This window comes from Anomaloglossus baeobatrachus, chromosome 4, assembly GCF_048569485.1.
Source record: "Anomaloglossus baeobatrachus isolate aAnoBae1 chromosome 4, aAnoBae1.hap1, whole genome shotgun sequence".
Classification (NCBI taxonomy): Eukaryota; Metazoa; Chordata; class Amphibia; order Anura; family Aromobatidae; genus Anomaloglossus; species Anomaloglossus baeobatrachus.
In genome coordinates this window covers 121,512,514-121,532,310 of record NC_134356.1, presented here as the reverse complement: position 1 = coordinate 121,532,310, position 19,797 = coordinate 121,512,514, and the positions used below count along the sequence as shown (strand labels likewise).

General features: G+C 51.1%; 1 protein-coding gene across 1 annotated transcript in view; it reads right to left on the bottom strand.

The window, feature by feature from the left end:
* Nucleotides 1-19,797, bottom strand: part of RAB24 (RAB24, member RAS oncogene family) — a 79,995-nt gene that overhangs the window by 39,179 nt on the left and 21,019 nt on the right. The window lies entirely within an intron of this gene.

Sequence of the window (19,797 nt, the reverse complement as noted above, 5' to 3'; positions counted from 1 at the left end):
TGACTTCATTGGATGGATCCATGGTGATGGTGATGGGAGGGATGTCATCTGCTGGATCCATGCTGATGGTAGGGTCTGTGATGTCATCGGGGGCCATCTTTGGTTTCTCTGAAGAGTGACTGGCTTATGTATAGAGAACTGATTTAATTGAACACACTTCCCACACACTTCCTATGTCCAGAGATTAATTATTTCATCTTATGGCTCTCCTCAACAGATGTAGTAGTGATTTCCAGCTGATTTGCTTAAAAATCCACAACACTTCATATGGACATACCCTTAACTTTATCACTATAAGACACTGAATCAGTGAATATACTATAACTGGGAATAACCTTATTTTATTTTCTGCAGGCGGCCACATTACATTTCAGTTTTGCACCTATACAGTTAGTGTTAAATGGACTGTCCAGAATTGGAGAACTGGAAAGTGTCTGGTACTGCAGGAGAGACCCATTAATGGGCAAGAACAAAAATACCAAACAGGTCATGAACAAGCAGTGGCCTCTTTCTACTTTTTCCCAATCTTAGGCAAAACCTTTTTAACCACACATGTCACATTCAGGCCTGCAGTGTAATTATATTTGGCCTGCGAAGAAATACCCAATATCTACCAGCGCTCTAGTGTACAGCACATGCTAATAATACAAACCGTACACCCTCCTACTCAATCTGCCACCAAGCCCACACCAGAGCCACGGACCACCCATCCCCTCCCGTGTACATGTCTCCAACACGTCACATCACACCTTGATATCATGGCATCATGAGCATTTTTGTCCTCAAAATGTGTTGCAACCCCACAGTGATACAGCAGAACTGCAGCCCGGAGCCTTATTGGAGGCGACCAAACCCACAGTGCAGGTACTGGGCACCAAGAAGGTCAAAGCCAAAAAGGCTGCAATCAGAAGACAGGTGGATTGGACAGCAAGCAGGGTGATGATCGCTTCTCACTGCTGGACCAGGGAACGCAGAAAGGTCACTGGATCATCTTTAGGCTGCTTTCACACATCCGGTTTTTGCAGTGCAGCTCAAAAACCTATGCAACAGATGCGGCGAAAAAAACTGATCCGTTGCATAAGTTGTTCCATGCGGCCCGTCCGTTTTTTGACGAATGCGGCTTGATACTGAGCATGCGCAGTGCAAAAAAACGCATCCGGCGGCCGGATGCGGTTTTTGCCGCAGGACGCCGCATCCGGCGTCCATAGGCTTGCATTGTAATTCGCGCCGCATCACACTGGATCCGGCGCGATGCGTTTTTTTTGCCGCACAAACACGTGCCAGGCAACGTTCCATTCGGCCGCTGTATAGGCTAAATCTGCTGCATCCGGCAAAAACCAGACGCAACGCAAGGCCATGCGGCACAATACGGCGCTAATGCAAGTCTATGCAGAAAAAAACAACCGGCGGCAAAAAAAAACTGTTGGGTTTTTTCTGCAAAGCGCCGTATTGTGCCGCTCAGCAAAAACCGGATGTGTGAAAGCAGCCTTACTCACAGCGCAGGCTCAGCACCAAGGACACGGCCAAACCTCTGCTGGACTCCTTGTAAGTAATGTGGGGGACTAACAACTTATCATATGATGCATCTATCCTTTGTGCTTGTGTACAAAGGATAGCTGTGGCTGATGATCATTGCTGCCACATGTACAGCTAGTGTTAACTTACACCACATCTAATACATGTCTATGGCACAACAGTAGGATATTACATGGCTGTCAGCACAACACTGGCCATGGTGATCAACAGCCTCTGAAAACAAGGCAGCAAGGGTCTCTTTCTTCTTGGATAGGGGGTCTCAGGTGTCTTTTTCCTGGGGGCTGATGCTGTAATTAGAAATCCACTGATCTCTCTGTACATGGTTACATTCTTGAGTTATATAGAAAAGATGCACTTAAGACACTGAACAGAATTAAACTTCAATTTTTATTTTAACCATTAAATTGATGGAAATGTCTGTAGCGGAGAAATAATGAAAAAAGGAGGATGCACAGTACAACAACCAGATACCGTAAGTAAATTTAGTATACGGCTTATTAAAACCCAAAAGAGGTAAGTATGCAACAAATATCTCACTGAATATAAATTAAAGGATGGAGGATCTTTAAAAAAAAATACTATTACATATGACAGATCTTATATAATTAGTATATAGATTAAATGATATTAAACACTATAGAAATAGTTATATAAAGAAGTCACATGGGGACTGAAAAGTCAATTCAGGTGCTACAAAGGGAATGTGTGCAGCAGAATGGGTCCATAAGAAACTGCAATTATTTTAATAGCAAGGTCAAGCTACATAGCAATATCTTTAGTATAGGTTTGCGGCACACTATCCCCTATGAACCACCAAGACTGACTGACGCCATAATATTTTATATTCTAGCCCAAAAAAATTATGAGTGACCAATACCTGATAATAAGGCGCTGTGCCTCCACACCTGACGTGCGCGTTTCGGCATGCCGCCTTTTTCCAGGGAGATAGTGTGCCGCAAACCTATACTAAAGATATTGCTATGTAGCTTGACCTTGCTATTAAAATAATTGCAGTTTCTTGTGGACCCATTCTGCTGCACACATTCCCTTTGTAGCACCTGAATTGACTTTTCAGTCCCCATGTGACTTCTTTATATAACTATTTCTATAGTGTTTAATATCATTTAATCTATATACTAATTATATAAGATCTGTCATATGTAATGGTATTTTTTTTTAAAGATCCTCCATCCTTTAATTTATATTCAGTGATTCAGTAGCGCCTTTGTCACAAACCACCGGGGGGGGTCACTCAGAAATCCCCCGCGCTGGCTACCAGTACGTCACAATCGGGGGGTAACAAGTGGGGGTCACCCCTCCTTTATACCTCCCGACCGACAGACAGAGCACGTGACGCGCTCTCTAGCGCCCCTCTTATAGTCAGGCCAATTATGGAATTGCCCGACAATAAGCAAGGAGGCCGCTATACTACTTATGCCGATTATTGAAGGGTCCCCGGTGAGAGTAGGGTATATATTCCCCCGACCTCCGCGGGCGGAATATATAAAATCTCCCCGAATCTCACTGGCCTCCCCACAATAATCCTTGGCACAAACTCGCTGCCACCAACCGCTTCACGGTAACTATTAGCCGAACACACAGACGTGGGATTCAAGATCGAGATAACAGAACAGCCCAAGATTAATTATATAATTTAATCAGCCTAAAGCACACTAGAAACTACAATATATACAATAGGGAATCTACAGAATATACATATGTCAGAGTACAGTTACAGATAAAGCATGGTTTACAACAGGTATGCAATTCAATCAGTTACCTTGTGCGTCTGGCCACAGGGGGGCGCTGTAGACCAGGTTTCTAGGAACTCCCACAGATGTTTCTCACACGTGACCCCCAGCGAAAGAACACTGGAAAATGGCCGAAGTAGGGTTATCAACCTGGACAAATCCAGGTCCCCTCCTACCTTCGTGACCTCAGAGGGAGCACTGCTCCACCCCTGGCTGGAGTTATGGACAAAATCCACAACATGGAATATGGCCATAACTTGGCCTGGGAGCGTCGTAGGCGGACGCCAATGCTCTCATTGTGACAGTTATGAATTTAGCTACAGAATGAGAGGTTTCATGACTTGTCTACTAGTTCCACATTGGCTGATATCACGCCTGGGGTATTTCCCAAGCTCCCGCTCCCATAAAAAAGGTGTGCCAGCATCGTCCGCATGCGAAAACACCATTTTTATGGTTGCCGTATTTATCAGAAATATGGCTTGCGAGATATGAACCATTTTTTACTGGAGTCGTTCTGTCTGGCTAGTTCCAGAGCCTTATAATGAGATACAACTCTTGTTACAGGGTGACGGCAGGGAGTCATCCTGTGTCCTTTGTTCCCACATCACCTAATTTCCATATCACAGGAGATGGCCATGGGATGGGTTGCTAAACAAGTTGTGTGAAGGAAAGGGGGGGTGACACCAGGAGAGGGCTTCCTGACATAACTTGAATATCATGATTTATCGTCATATCTCCGGATTTACCTCACACCTCCCCCCTTTTGAGGGCGCTAGGGGGCAGCACACTCCGGTGTTCCCCCGTGCGCCCGTCCGCGACCTCTCCTTGTCGGGACAGCCCGTCTGCGTTACCGTGGTCACGGCCCCTTTTGTGGCGAATGGTGAAGTTGTATTGCTGGAGCGCAAGGCTCCATCGCAACAGTCGCCCATTCGTCCCAGAGACGGTGTGCAACCAGCTGAGGGGGTTGTGGTCCGTCTCCACGATGAAGTGGCGCCCGTATAGATAGGGTTGCAGACGCTGCAGGGCCCACACTATGGCCAGGCACTCCTTCTCCATTGTGGAATAGGCCACTTCCCTCGGTAACAGCTTCCTGCTCAGGTACAAGACTGGGTGCTCTTGGCTCGCAGAGTCCACCTGGCTGAGCACCGCACCGAGGCCGAAGTCACTGGCGTCGGTCTGTACTACAAACGGCCGCGTGAAGTCGGCTGCCTGTAGCACGGGCGGGCTGGACAGGGCGTCCTTTAGGGCCCGGAAGGCTGTCTCGCAGTCCATTGTCCAATCGACTGCAGAGGGCAGCTTCTTCTTGGTGAGGTCCGTCAGGGGCTTTGCCAGGCTACTATAGCATGGAACAAACCTCCTATAGTACCCAGCGGTCCCCAAGAAGGACATCACCTGCTTCTTGGTCCTGGGGGTGGGCCAGGATGCGATGGCCTCCACTTTCTCAGGCTCGGGCTTCAGTGTTCCCCCGCCTACCCGGTGACCGAGGTACTGGACCTCGCTCATGGCCAGCTGACACTTGCCCGGCTTGATGGTCAAACCTGCCCGGTGGACCCGCCTGAGCACCTGTGCTAGATGCTCTAGGTGATCTTCCCAGGTGGGACTGAAGACGGCAATGTCATCCAGGTACGCGGCCGCGTACCCTTCAAGTCCCTTGAGCAGGGTGTTGACCATCCGCTGGAAAGTGGCAGGGGCATTCCTCATCCCGAATGGCATCACCGTGGACTCGTACAGTCCAAATGGGGTAATAAAGGCAGAGCGTTCCCTGGCCTTGCGAGTCAGGGGGATCTGCCAATATCCCCGGCTCAGGTCCATGATGGTCAGGTACTGAGCCCCGGCCAACTGATCGAGCAGGTCATCGATGCGTGGCATTGGGTACGCATCGGCGACCGTGACAGCATTGAGCCCCCTGTAGTCCACGCAGAACCGAGTGGTTCGGTCCTTCTTAGGGACGAGGACTACAGGCGAGGCCCAAGCGCTGTTGGATGCCTGGATCACCCCCAGCTTCAGCATCTCGTCAATCTCCTGGCGCATGTGTTGCTGCACCTCCAGGGAGACCCGATATGCTGAACGCCGGATCGGGGGATGATCCCCAGTGTCCACGTGATGGACAGCCAAGTCAGTCCTTCCGGGCTGGTTGGTAAACAACCCCCGGAAGGGGAGGAGGGTGGCCCACAGCTGGGACCGTTGGTCTTCCAAGAGCTGGTGGCCAACCTCCACATCCTCAATGGATCCGCCTGCCCTAACCTGGGCTAGCATATCCAAGAGGGTTTCCGCTTCTCCCTCCTCGGGCAGGTTGCACACTGGGAGCGCACATGCCTCCCGCTCATGATGTGCCTTCATCATGTTCACATGGAAGGGCTTCCGCCTTCCACGGGCAGGGTCCAGGGTGACCAGGTACGTTACAGGGTTGAGCTGCTGGTACACGAGGTATGGGCCTTCCCAGGCTGCCTGAAGCTTGTCCTGTGGTACGGGGACCAGTACCCACACCTTTTGACCCACTTGGTAGGTCCTCTCACAAGCGTTCTGGTCGTACCAACGCTTCTGATCGGCCTGGGCTTAAGCCATATTGTCGTGTACCAGTTGCGTCAAGGCCTGCATTTTGTCCCGGAAGCGCATGACATACTCGATAACCGACACTCCAGGGGTGGCCAAATCCCCTTCCCAAGCCTCTTTCACCAGAGCCAGGGGGCCCCGCACACGTCGCCCGTACAGGAGCTCAAACGGTGAGAATCCTGTTGAGGCCTGTGGAACCTCCCGGTAAGCAAATAACAGGTGTGGGAGATACCGCTCCCAGTCACGCCCATGGGAGTCGACCAACATCTTAAGCATCTGCTTTAAGGTGCCATTGAACCGCTCGCACAGGCCATTAGTCTGTGGATGGTACGGGCTGGCCACCAGATGTCGCACCTGGACTTGCTTACAGAGGGCCTCCATCAGCTGGGACATGAATTGGGTCCCCCGGTCAGTGAGCATTTCCTGGGGAAAACCCACTCGGGAGAAAATCTCCAGCAATGCGGTGGCCACCTTGTCAGCCCGAATGGACGACAAGGCCACTGCTTCTGGGTACCGGGTGGCATAGTCCACTACCGTCAGTAGGAAGCGTTTCCCGGAGCTGCTGGGGATGGCCAGCGGGCCGACCAGATCCACAGCCACCCTCCTGAAAGGCTCATCGATGATTGGCAGAGATACTAGTGGGGCTTTGGGGCGTGGCCCCGCCTTCCCCACTCTCTGACAGGTTTCACACGAACGGCAGTAGGCAGCCACATCGGCCCCCATTTTGGCCAGTAGAAATGCTGGTTTAACCTGGCCTTGGTCTTAGCGATCCCTAGGTGTCCGGCCATCGGAATCTCATGTGCGATCCGCAACAACTCCGTCCGGAACGGATAGGGTACCACCAACTGTCGGTCCCTGGGCCACGCCTCCGGTGAACCCTGCTGGACCGTGGCCCGGTACAGCCGTCCTTGGTCCCAGACCACTCGCTCCGGGTCCGAGTCCGAGGGAGGCTGTGCCGCCTGCTCCTTAAGAGCTTTCAGGCTGTCGTCAGCTTCTAACGCTGCCTGAAACCCCTGACTAGATGTGGCCAGAATCGACGAGACTGTCACATCTTCGGTCAGTACCCCGGGACCTGTGTCCTGGCCTCCACCTGACTCGGCTGCCACTGGGTCAGAAGGGGAAGAGCTATCGGACCTCTGGGAGGCCCCTTGGCTTCCCGCACTCCCACTGCGGGTGACAGCGGCCACAGCCGCTGCGACCGTGGGTCGTGCCTGCTCCTCCTCCGTTCCTGACCAAGTTGCCGGTTCAGGCAGACCTACCTGGCTTCCTGACACCCCGGTTGTGGGGGAACCATGCACCGAGATCTTACCTGGGAGCACTTCCGCTCCTGGACCGGCCCCAATCTCACCTGCCTGTTCCCCTCCTGCAGCAACAGAACCCCGCTGTGAAATCTCTGGGGACCCCACATTTGCTGTGGTAGCCCCCACCCCACACACTGGTCCTCCCCCTGCAGCACCCTGCTCTCTGCTTATCCCTGCAGAGGGCAGCAGATCCCAGCTCACAGGCTGATTACTTGTAGAGGCATTGTCACACCTTTCTCTGACCCCCTCCCCTGTCACAGCTGCAGCTGTGTGTGTGTCTATGGTGTCTATGCAAGCAGAAATATCAGAGTTCACTCCCTCCTCCCTTACATCATTCATAGATAACACATTAACATTGTCCGGAGGCATGTCAGTACTGGCTGAAGGTTCAGCCCTTGGTTGGGGCCCAAACTGGGAGGTTATCTGCCCCAAATCTGTCCCAAGTAGCACGTTTGCGGGGATCCGATCAGTTACCCCCACCTCCCTCACCCCTCGCCCTGCGCCCCAGTCCACATAAATGTCAGCAACAGGCAGCGCCGGGTCAATGCCTCCAATCCCGGAGACAGCGAGGGTTTTCCCAGGGATCAAGTCTTGGGGGGACACCATCTCAGGCCGCACCAGAGTCACCTCCGAGGCGCTGTCTCGCAGTCCTATGGTCACAGACCGGCCGACGGTGACAGGTTGGAAGCTGTCCAGGGACCTACCACCACCCCCACCCACACAATACACCTTGGGCGGCCCTTGGGACGGGGACGGAGCCGGGGCCTTGGGACGCTGAGGGCACATGGCCTTGAAGTGTCCAGGTAGGTTGCACTGGTGGCACCGTCTTGGTTCTGCCACGGGCCTGGAGAGGGGAGTTGAGGGGGACACTCCCTGCAGTCTAGGGGCAGGTGGGGCAGTCGCAGAGTTCATCTTACCCCCTCTCCAGGTGCTGCTGGTGGCTGCTCTCCTGGCTTCAGGAGCCCGATTGTTGGTGTAGTCATCGGCCAGGGCAGCTGTAGCCGTGGACCCCTTTGGCTTCTGGTCTCGGATGAACTGGCGGAGATCCTCAGGGCAGTTCCACAAGAGTTGCTCCGTGATGAACAAGTCCAGGATCTCCGGTCCGGTGGAAAGCTGCAGGCCTTGGGTCCAGTGGTCGGCAGCTCGGGCAAGTGCCCGCCGGTGGTCAGCCCAGGAGTCCTTTGGTCCCTTCTGTAGGCTCCGGAACTTCTTGCGGTAGGACTCTGGAGTGAGGTTGTACTGTTGGATCAGGGCCCGCTTGATGGTGTCGTAGCCCTGATCTGCCTCAGCAGGCAAGTCCCCAAGGATATCCAGGGCCTTACCCCTTAAACGGGGGGTCAGGTATTTGGCCCACTGGTCCTTGTCCAGATGGTGCTGCAAGCAAGTCCGTTCAAAAGCAGTCAAGAAAGAGTCCAAGTCTCCATCCTTCTCCAGCACTGGGAAGTCCTCAACACGGACCTTTGGAAGTTTGGTGTCTCGAAGGTCACGTGTGGCTGATGAGGGCCGGAGCTGAGCTAGCTGCAGCTGGTAGTCACGGTCTGCCTGTCGCTCTCGCTCTCGCTCTTCACGCGCTGCCTGCCGCTCTCGCTCCGCAGCCTCACGCTCTGCGTGCCGCTCCGCAGCCTCAGCGTCACGCGCTGCCTGCCGCTCTGCCCTGCGCTCTGCCAGGAGTTCCTTGTAGCCCTTCTGGTCTCCAGCCTGGAGAAGGGCCATAGCCATTTGAAGAAGGCTATCCGAGCCTCCCAGGCTCGGTGGAATGGCACGTGGTGATCTGCGGCACGCTGCAGAGCTAGGCGATTCACTGTCCCTTTCAGAGCGGAGGGCTGGCATCTGGCTCGTTGAGGAACCTTGGGTGAGCTCCTCCTCATCTTGTCCAGCAGTGCCAGGTTGTGCAATGTCCTCGGCAGAACGGTTTTCTGGCGTCGAGCTCCTGGAGGACTCGTGGGCAACCTCCTCATTGCTGTCCACAGCACCGTCCTCCCTCTCTTCGGCTCCTGCCTTAGCATTGGCCAGTTGCATAGCTCTGCTCCTGGTGCCATCAGCCATTCTTGCAGACTTTTGGTCACTGACACAGAACTGACACCTGATGCCTCCACACACCTTACAGTATCTGCACTCTGACACTCTAGTGTTGAGCTAGTCTGAAGACCCCAGCAGCCACAGCTGCTGCAGGCAGTCTTTAGTGTCTGGGAGTATGGGTCTCACACTCACACACACTATTATCTCGATCCCACCGCTATGCCACCAATATGTCACAAACCACCGGGGGGGTCACTCAGAAATCCCCCGCGCTGGCTACCAGTACGTCACAATCGGGGGGTAACAAGTGGGGGTCACCCCTCCTTTATACCTCCCGACCGACAGACAGAGCACGTGACGCGCTCTCTAGCGCCCCTCTTATAGTCAGGCCAATTATGGAATTGCCCGACAATAAGCAAGGAGGCCGCTATACTACTTATGCCGATTATTGAAGGGTCCCCGGTGAGAGTAGGGTATATATTCCCCCGACCTCCGCGGGCGGAATATATAAAATCTCCCCGAATCTCACTGGCCTCCCCACAATAATCCTTGGCACAAACTCGCTGCCACCAACCGCTTCACGGTAACTATTAGCCGAACACACAGACGTGGGATTCAAGATCGAGATAACAGAACAGCCCAAGATTAATTATATAATTTAATCAGCCTAAAGCACACTAGAAACTACAATATATACAATAGGGAATCTACAGAATATACATATGTCAGAGTACAGTTACAGATAAAGCATGGTTTACAACAGGTATGCAATTCAATCAGTTACCTTGTGCGTCTGGCCACAGGGGGGCGCTGTAGACCAGGTTTCTAGGAACTCCCACAGATGTTTCTCACACGTGACCCCCAGCGAAAGAACACTGGAAAATGGCCGAAGTAGGGTTATCAACCTGGACAAATCCAGGTCCCCTCCTACCTTCGTGACCTCAGAGGGAGCACTGCTCCACCCCTGGCTGGAGTTATGGACAAAATCCACAACATGGAATATGGCCATAACTTGGCCTGGGAGCGTCGTAGGCGGACGCCAATGCTCTCATTGTGACAGTTATGAATTTAGCTACAGAATGAGAGGTTTCATGACTTGTCTACTAGTTCCACATTGGCTGATATCACGCCTGGGGTATTTCCCAAGCTCCCGCTCCCATAAAAAAGGTGTGCCAGCATCGTCCGCATGCGAAAACACCATTTTTATGGTTGCCGTATTTATCGGAAATATGGCTTGCGAGATATGAACCATTTTTTACTGGAGTCGTTCTGTCTGGCTAGTTCCAGAGCCTTATAATGAGATACAACTCTTGTTACAGGGTGACGGCAGGGAGTCATCCTGTGTCCTTTGTTCTCACATCACCTAATTTCCATATCACAGGAGATGGCCATGGGATGGGTTGCTAAACAAGTTGTGTGAAGGAAAGGGGGGGTGACACCAGGAGAGGGCTTCCTGACATAACTTGAATATCATGATTTATCGTCATATCTCCGGATTTACCTCACAGCCTTGATTAACTTTTAACCCCCATGTGACTTTGGCAATTTGCCATTAGTATTTAAATACTATCTAGAAAGATAGTACGGTAATTTTTTGATAGTTAGTCTTGTATATTGTTGTATTAGGATTATATCATGATATATACATTGTTTGTGGGACAACCCCTTTGTTTGTTCTCAGAACAAAAAGGATCACCATATTATTGCTGATTAAGGAAAAACTTGATGAATTGTAGGCATTTAATAAATATCAAGGTTGGTCTTCAACTTTGTCCAGATGTTGATTTTGGCCCTTTGTGTATTTGAGTTTGACATTCCTGCTTTAAATGGTTACTCTCAAGTTAAGAAATAGAAAGAGAATGGTATCCAATGAGAAAGGAAGCAAGTACTGTCCATTCTTCCCTTATCACTACTTTTTATCACATGTTGCCACAGGTTAGACATGCGCACTTCATTCCTATAGAGTCTACAATGGAGGTGGCTGGGATTCTCTATAGTGCGTGTTTTAGCACATGCACACTAGCTGCCAATCCTGGCCGGCTCTATTTGATTGTATAGAAATGGTCTGAAGCATGAGCCTAAAGGCCCAGTCACACACAACGACTTACCAGCAATCCCGAAAACGATGTGACCTGATAAGGATCGCAGGTAAGTCGCTGGGAGGTCGCAGCTGAGATGTCACAGTCAGACCTTACCAGCGATGCAGGAGCAATACAGGTCGCAGTAGCGACCTGTATAACAATCTCAGCAGTCACTGTGACCCTGTCACACAGTGTCAAACACAGCGATGCGTCCTGCCCAGCAGGACATCGCCTTTGAAGAAAATGGCCTGGATCATTCGGCAACGACTAGAGATCTCACAGCAGGGGCCTGATCGCTGGTAGATGTCACACATAACAAGATCGCTAACGGGATCGCTACTGAGTCACAGAAACCGTGACTCAGCTGCGATCTCGTTATGTGTGACGGTACCTTAAGAAACACGGCATGAAAATCGGAGTGAGTGGAGTGCGATAAAACATCACATTCCACTCGGACCTCTGTGCCAGCACCGTGAGCGATTATTTTCTCAGCCCTAATCGGACCAAGAAAACAGTCGCAGCATGCTGCGACTGTAATGCGATCCTTGTTTCTCTCACACCCATTGAAGTCTATGGGGCAAGAGAAAAATCGCATTACAGTGGTGTACCTAAGGGGACTAGTAAAATCAATAAAAACATTTTTAAAACTTATGAAAAAAAACCTAAAAGTTCAAATCACCCCCCTTTTTCCAGACCTATTTGGTATCACCAAGTTCATAAATGCTCGCTCTATCAAAATATAAAATCTATTAATCTGATCGGTAAAGGGCATTAAAATGCAATAACAGGTGTGAGGCAGTGACAGGGGTAATATTTGAGGACCGCTATGTGTCCCCCAGAATGTGTCTGGAAACCCTCGGAGTTTGCTGTAGCTATTACGGGGAGTATAGCACAAAGGGTAACAGGGAGACAGATCCCTCCTCCCAGTCCAGGTTTTGTAGCAATCCTCATGTCCATGATTTTAGTTTAAATGTTGCAGAGCACAGCAGGGTGTGTCTCAGTTGAGAGAAGGCTTGTGGAAGCTAACACATGCAGTGTGAGTGGAGCTGGCTCTGTGTGGAGGGAACACAGGCCAAGAGTGTGAGCCGAGGAGAACCTTAACAAGACCCCTGCGGTTAACGGGGTCCTAAGGTAACAAGACTTTGTATAAAAAGGATTTGTCTATATGCATCGGCTGTGATCCGGAAGAGACTTTGATTGTGGGAAATTGGATCTATTTATGCTGCAACAATAAATAACTGTTGGTGTGAACACGCTGCTGCCTCACGTTTTTGCCCAAGCAACGCTGCTACCTCACATTATGGTGGAGAATGCGGGCATGGCAGCCTGGTTGCTAAGGGCAATGGCCTAAGATGTACTTCCCTGGAAAAGAAAAAAAAAATTATTTTTTTTTCTTTTTTACTGACTGCGGTGGTTCGGCGGGTCCACGAAGCTTGTGGGCATTGCAGCCTGGTTGCTAGGGGCAACCCAGATTCCACATGTTTATGATTAAGCCTGCAAAGTTAGTTTAACTCAGCAGTCACCATGGAGGATCTTATAAAGCAGCTGGCCCAGTCTAGTGCTTCACTACAGCAGGCTTTTGCACAAACCAGTGCACAACAGCAACAGGCTAATGCTCCGCAGCATAAAACCAATGCCCAGCTGCAGCGGGCGTTAGTTCAGCAACAGGAGACAAACAGCTTGTTGACTCAGCAGCTTGCGGCTCTGCGAGACGCGCTCCCAGCGGTAATGCCAGGTCATCCAGTCCTTCTTGTAAACCCAGGACAGAGTAAGGGCGGCACTTACGAAGATGAGTGCAGAGGACGACCCAGAAGCCTTTCTCTCTGTGTTTGAGAGGACCGCTGAGCGAGAGAAATTGTCTATCGACCGTTGGACTGATGTCGTGGCCCCGTTCTTGGTAGGTGAACCCCAAAAAGCCTACCTGGATCTCAGCACGGAGGATGCCAAGGACTATGGCACACTGAAAGGTGAGATCCTTGCACGAATAGGGGTTAACACTTATCTCTGGGCCCAGCGAGTGAATCAGTGGTCCTTTGTGGAGGGAAAACCTGCACATTCACAGGCCCATGTTTTACTGGACCTTGTGTATAAAATGGCTCCAGCCGGAGACCTTGAACCCCAGACAGATGATCGAGCGGGTGGTGATTGAACGGTTTGTGCGGACTTTGCCAGCCCCCATTCAACGGTGGGTGGGACAGGGGGATCCCGGTACCCTAGACCAACTAGTGAATTTGGTGGAACGCTACACAGCTACCCAGGAGTTGGTCCGGGACTCTGCTTCACGGCGGGCACTCCGTAGGGATACGCCCCCTTCACAGTTGGTGAAAGACTCCCATCCCTCCTCGGGTGCTGCCCCGTCTTTGACCCTGGCAGAGAGTAAACCCCAGACTAAGGTCAGCTGGAGTCCCGGTTCCCCAAAGTCGGACACCCGAAACAGGGACATATCTGCTGTTATGTGCTGGCGGTGCCATCAGCTCGGGCATCTGATGGCACAGTGCCCACTCACATCAGAACCCATGGACTGCCGGTACGCTCGCCGGGAATCAATGTATGACCATACTGATGGTGCCGTAAGCACTGTTACTATGGGGGAGGAGCCCCATCTCTGCAAAGTACGTGTTAATGGCTATACATCAGGGGCTTTGTTGGACTCAGGAAGTGTATTGACTCTTGTACATGCCTCCTTGGTCTCCGGGGAAAACCCTACGGGACATAAAGTAGGGGTACTTTGTATTCATGGAGACCTACGTGAATACCCTATGGAAAGGGTCACCATTGCTACCTCAGGTGGAGAGGTTCAACATGACGTGGGGGTGATGAAAAGACTTCCGTATGATGTTATTTTGGGAAGAGACTTGCCCCTGTTCTGGACATTATGTGGGAGGTGACCTAGCCCTCCGAGGTGTATGATTGAACCAGGCCCTGAGCCGGACGATCCCGACTCAGGGATACCTGCTGTAGGGGTCACCAGTATAGGGACAGAGTGTAACCCTGCCAGGTTCCCCCTAGAGGTAATGGCAGGAGAGGTTGAGCCACCCGAGGCAATCCCGGAGTTGAACGTGTCTCCAGATAATTTTGGAACAGCAGAGCTCCGGGACCCCACATTGGCTCCTGGACGTAGAAATGTACAGGTAATTGACGGGGTACCCCAGCGGCCTGGTGCCAAGCTGGAAACTCCCTACATGGCTCTAAAGCGAGAGTTGCTCTATCGGGTTGATAAAATCCGGGGGGAAATAGTGGAACAGTTGGTGGTCCCTCAGCCGTACTGCCGTCAGGCCTTGGAATTGACTTATAACCACCTAATGAGTGGGCACCTAGGTGAAGAGAAAACGCGGGAACGCATGTTTCAGCGGTTTTACTGGCCAGGGGTCGGCGCAGAAATTAAGAGGTTCTGTGAGTCCTGCCCCGTTTGTCAGTTGACCGCACCCACGCACCGTTTCCGTACTCCTCTGATACCTTTACCCATTATAGAGGTACCTTTTGAGCGGATTGCTATGGATCTGATCGGACCCATTGTAAAATCAGCCCGTGGTCACCAGCACATCCTGGTAGTGATGGATTACGCGACGCGTTACACGGAGGCCGTTCCACTGCTTCACACCTTGGCGAAGCTTATTGCTCGGGAGTTGTTTGCTATGTTCTGTCGCGTGGGGTTACCCAAAGAAATCCTGACTGATCAGGGAACTCCCTTTATGTCTAAAATTACGAAGGAACTGTGCAAACTCCTCCAGATCAAGCAGCTACGCACGTCAGTGTACCATCCCCAGACCGATGGTCTAGTTGAACGTTTTAATAAAACTCTGAAGGCTATGTTGAAAAAGGTGGTCTCCAAAGAGGGGAAAGATTGGGACATGTTATTGCCCTATTTAATGTTCGCTATCCGCGAGGTCCCACAATCTTCCACCGGGTTCTCGCCATTTGAGTTACTGTATGGCAGACATCCGCGGGGACTGATGGATATTGTTAAGGAAACTTGGGAACAGGAGCCCACCCCTCACAAAAGCACTGTGGAATACGTTATGGGTATGCAGGATCGTATCACGGCAGTAATGCCCATTGTTAAAGAGCATTTGCTGGATGCTCAGGCGGCCCAAAGTACTCAGTATAATAGAAAGGCCTCCGTCAGGTCTTTTAAACCGGGGGATCATGTCTTAGTCCTAATACCTACCGCAGAAAGTAAGTTCTTAGCCAAATGGCAAGGTCCCTATGAGATCCGGGAGAAAGTAGGGGAAGTAAACTATAAGGTGGATCAGCCAGGTAGAAGAAAACCAGACCAAATATACCATGTAAACCTGCTGAAGGCGTGGAAAGACAGGGAATGTATGGTGGCTGACGTAACGTTGGACCTAACCTTTTCAGGTGCCTTGACAACAACAAAGGAGGAGTCCGCTGATGATGAATTGGGAGTAAGGATAGGGGATTCTCTCTCAAAACAGCAGAGATGGGAGTCTCAGAGGTTAGTACAGCGGAATACGGATGTATTCTCAAGCCTACCCGGCCGAACAACCATAATCCACCATGATATTGTCACGGAGCCTCAAGAAAGGGTACGCCTGAGGCCATACCGGGTACCAGAGGCTCGTAGGCAAGCCATTGTGGAGGAGGTAAAAAAGATGCTCCAGCTAGGGGTTATTGAAAAATCCACGAGTGAATGGGCCAGTCCCATTATGCTGATCCTGAAACCAGACGGTTCTTTAAGATTCTGTAATGACTTCCGAAAGTTAAATGAGGTTTCGAAATTTGATATGTATCCCATGCCCAGGGTCAACGAGCTGATAGACTGGGACGGGCCCAGTACTTCACGACTCTCGATCTCACTAAAGGTTACTGGCAGGTGCCGCTGACAGAGGCGGTAAAAGAAAAGACCGCTTTTGTCACGCCAGGGGGGCTATATCACTATGTCGTCTTGCCATTTGGTTTACATGGGGCTTCGGCCACGTTTCAGAGATTAATGGACATGGTGTTAGAACCCCATCAACCATATGCCTCTGCATATTTGGATGACCTCATCATCTATAGCAGTGACTGGAGCACCCACTTATCTCAGGTACAAGCGGTAGTGGATTCGCTCAGAGCTGCTGGTCTGACGGCGAATCCACACAAATGTGCTATGGGTCTCAAAGAAGCCAGTTACTTGGGGTATGTGATAGGCCAAGGGGTTATCAAGCCACAAGTAAATAAAATCGAAGCCATTCAAAACTGGCCTCGTCCCCTTACCACAACACAGGTAAGAGCCTTTCTGGGTATAATGGGGTATTACCGACGATTCATACCCAATTTTGCTGGAAGGTCGGTGCCTTTGACCGATCTCTTAAAAGGGAAGAAGTCTGTCATGGGCCACTGGAATACACAAGCAGAGGAAGCCTTTCAGGCGCTAAAGGTTGTCCTATGTGGTCAGCCTGTCCTTGCCAACCCTGACTTTCAAAAGGAGTTTATAGTACAGGCAGATGCCTCTGAGGTGGGTCTGGGTGCAGTTCTGTCCCAGGAGGTAGATGGAGAAGAGCACCCGATCACCTATTTGATTAGAAAACTCACCCCGGCAGAGAAGAACTATAGCATAGTGGAGAAGGAGTGCCTGGCCATAAAATGGGCTCTGGAATCCCTCCGCTACTACCTGCTGGGGCGACACTTTCGCCTGGTGACAGACCACTCCCCTTTGGTCTGGATGAGGAATGCCAAGGAGAGAAATGCTAGAGTCACCAGGTGGTTTCTCTCCTTGCAGCACTTTCACTTTTCTGTGGAACATCGGGCTGGTAGGTTGCAGGGCAATGCGGATGCTCTCTCCAGGGCCCCCTGTATGTTGGCGTATGTTCAACCCCGCCCGTTTGAACTGAGGGGGGGGGGAATATGTGAGGCAGTGACAGGGGTAATATTTGAAGACCGCTATGTGTCCCCCAGAATGTGTCTGGAAACCCTCTGAGTTTGCTATAGCTATTACGGGGAGTATAGCACAAAGGGTAACAGGGAGACAGATCCCTCCTCCCAGTCCAGGTTTTGTAGCAATCCTCATGTCCATGATTTTAGTTTAAGGCTATGTGCACACGCTGCGTTTTTTTGACGCTGCGTTTTTGTGCGTTTTTGGCCGCTAAAAACGCGGCAAAAAACGCACGCGTTTTGCCGCGTTTTTTTTGCTGCGTTTTGCTGCGTTTTTGCTCACTGCGTCCTTATGCGTTTTTTATCAGTGAACAAAAAAAAAAAAGGTCTGATGTCATTTCCTTCTTCAATGTGTTCTTCATTCTCCACTAGTGTATGCAGGAGAGCAGACAGCAGCTGTCGAACTACAAGGCTCAGAATCCTCCTTCCAGGACTGTATGCAGGATTTCTTTGCCCCCCCAAAAAAAAAAAATGACGTGGGCTTCGCCCAATTTTTGAGTCCAGCCGGGTACAACTAGGCAGCTGGGGATTGGAATCCACAGTGCAGGGTGCCCATGCTTTCTGGGCACCCCCGCTGTGAATTGCAGTCCCGCAGCCACCCCAGAAAATGGCGCTTTCATAGAAGCGCCATCTTCTGGCGCTGTATCCAACTCTTCCGGCTGCCCTGGTGACGGGTGGCTCGCCGGGTAATAATGGGGTTAGGGCTAGCTGTATATTATCAGCTGGCCCTAAGCCCGAAATTCATGGTGTCACGCCAATATTAGACATGGCCACCATGAATTTCTAGTAAAGATAAAAAAAAACACAACACAGAAAAATATTTTTATTAGAAATAAAACTCAACACAATTAGTGACTCCATCTTTATTGAAATAAACCCCCCTCCGCAGTAATCCTGGGTTAGGGTCCCGCGCCGTCCAATCCGGATCCAATATCATCTGATCGGTTTGCTGGAAGGCAAAGCGATCAGATGATGTCAGGTTCCAGGATGTGAATCCCATCACACATCAGCTGATTGTATAAAAGCCGATTATACAATCAGCTGATGCATCGGTGCAAAAAAAAAAAAAAAAAATAATACTCACTTATGTGCTGATTACCGGCAGCTCCTGCAGCGATGGGGCGGGAGTCTGATCCTGTCCGATCGCTGCAGCAGCTGCCGGTAATCAGGGATGAAGTCTCCTGACGCATCCGCTGATACCGGCCGGGCGCCCGTGTCACCGCGATACTTACGATCACCTGATGCGTCAGGTGACAGCATCATGTGATCCATCGCCAGGTCCTGCATCCATCGGAGCTTTCCCGGCCGTCTGCACACAGCCGGAGCGGGGGTGGCGATACCGTGAGAGGAGCTGGGAGCGGGCATGGCACCGCGAGGCTGCAGACAGGTGAGTATAACTTTTTTTTTTTTTCTACTGTTAACTTTTGTTTTCGCAGCCGCTTCCACCTCCCGCCCAGACATGGCGCCGCACCGCAGCATACATGCCCAGGACGGGAGATGGAAGCAGCGGTGACGGTACTGGGAGGATTCACGCTTCTGTATATACTGACAGAAGGAATCCTCTTCCTGTACACGTCACGTTGCTACCCACCTCCTGCGTTTATAGCTGCGTTTTTGGTCTTAGAAACGCACCAAAACGCAGCTATTTGCGTTTCTCATTGCGTCTTTCAACATCCCATTGAACTCAATGGATGAAAAGCGCAGTGAAAAACGCGGGAATAATTGACATGCTGCGTTTTTGTGGTCACCACAAAAACGCAGCTGAAAAAAAAACGCTGTGTGGGGACAGCAAAAATGAAAACTCATAGACTTTGCTGGGGAAGCAAAGTCATGCAGTTTTGAGGCCAAAAACGCCGAGAAAAACGCGCAAAAACGCCGAGAAAAACGCACCGTGTGCACATAGCCTAAAGGCTATGAGAAAAACGCACCGTGTGCACATAGCCTAAAGGCTATATGCACACGGTGCGTTTTTCTCGGCGTTTTTGCGCGTTTTTCGGATGCGTTTTTGGCCTCAAAACTGCATGACTTTGCTTCCCCAGCAAAGTCTATGAGTTTTCATTTTTGCTGTCCCCACACAGCGTTTTTTTCCAGCTGCGTTTTTGTGGTGACCACAAAAACACAGCATGTCAATTATTCCCGCGTTTTTCACTGCGCTTTTCATCCATTGAGTTCAATGGGATGTTGAAAGACGCAATGAGAAACGCAAATAGCTGCGTTTTGGTGCGTTTCTAAGACCAAAAACGCAGCTATAAACGCAGGAGGTGGGTAGTAAAGTGACGTGTACAGGAAGAGGATTCCTTCTGTCAGTATATACAGAAGCGTGAATCCTCCCGGTACCGTCACCGCCGCGTCCACCTCCCGTCCTGTGCATGTATGCTGCCGTGCGGCGCCATGGCTGGGCAGGAGGTGGAAGCGGCTGCTAAACAAAAGTTAACAGTAGAAAAAAAAAAAAAAAGTTATACTCACCTGTCTGCAGCCTCGCGGTGCCATGCCCGCTCCCATCTCCTCTCACGGTATCGCCACCCCCGCTCCGGCTGTGTGCAGACGGCCGGGAAAGCTCCGATGGATGCAGGACCTGGCAATGGATCACATGATGCAGTCACCTGACGCATCAGGTGATCGTAAGTATCGCGGTGACGCGAGCGCCCGGCCGGTATCAGCGGATGCGTCAGGAGACTTCAT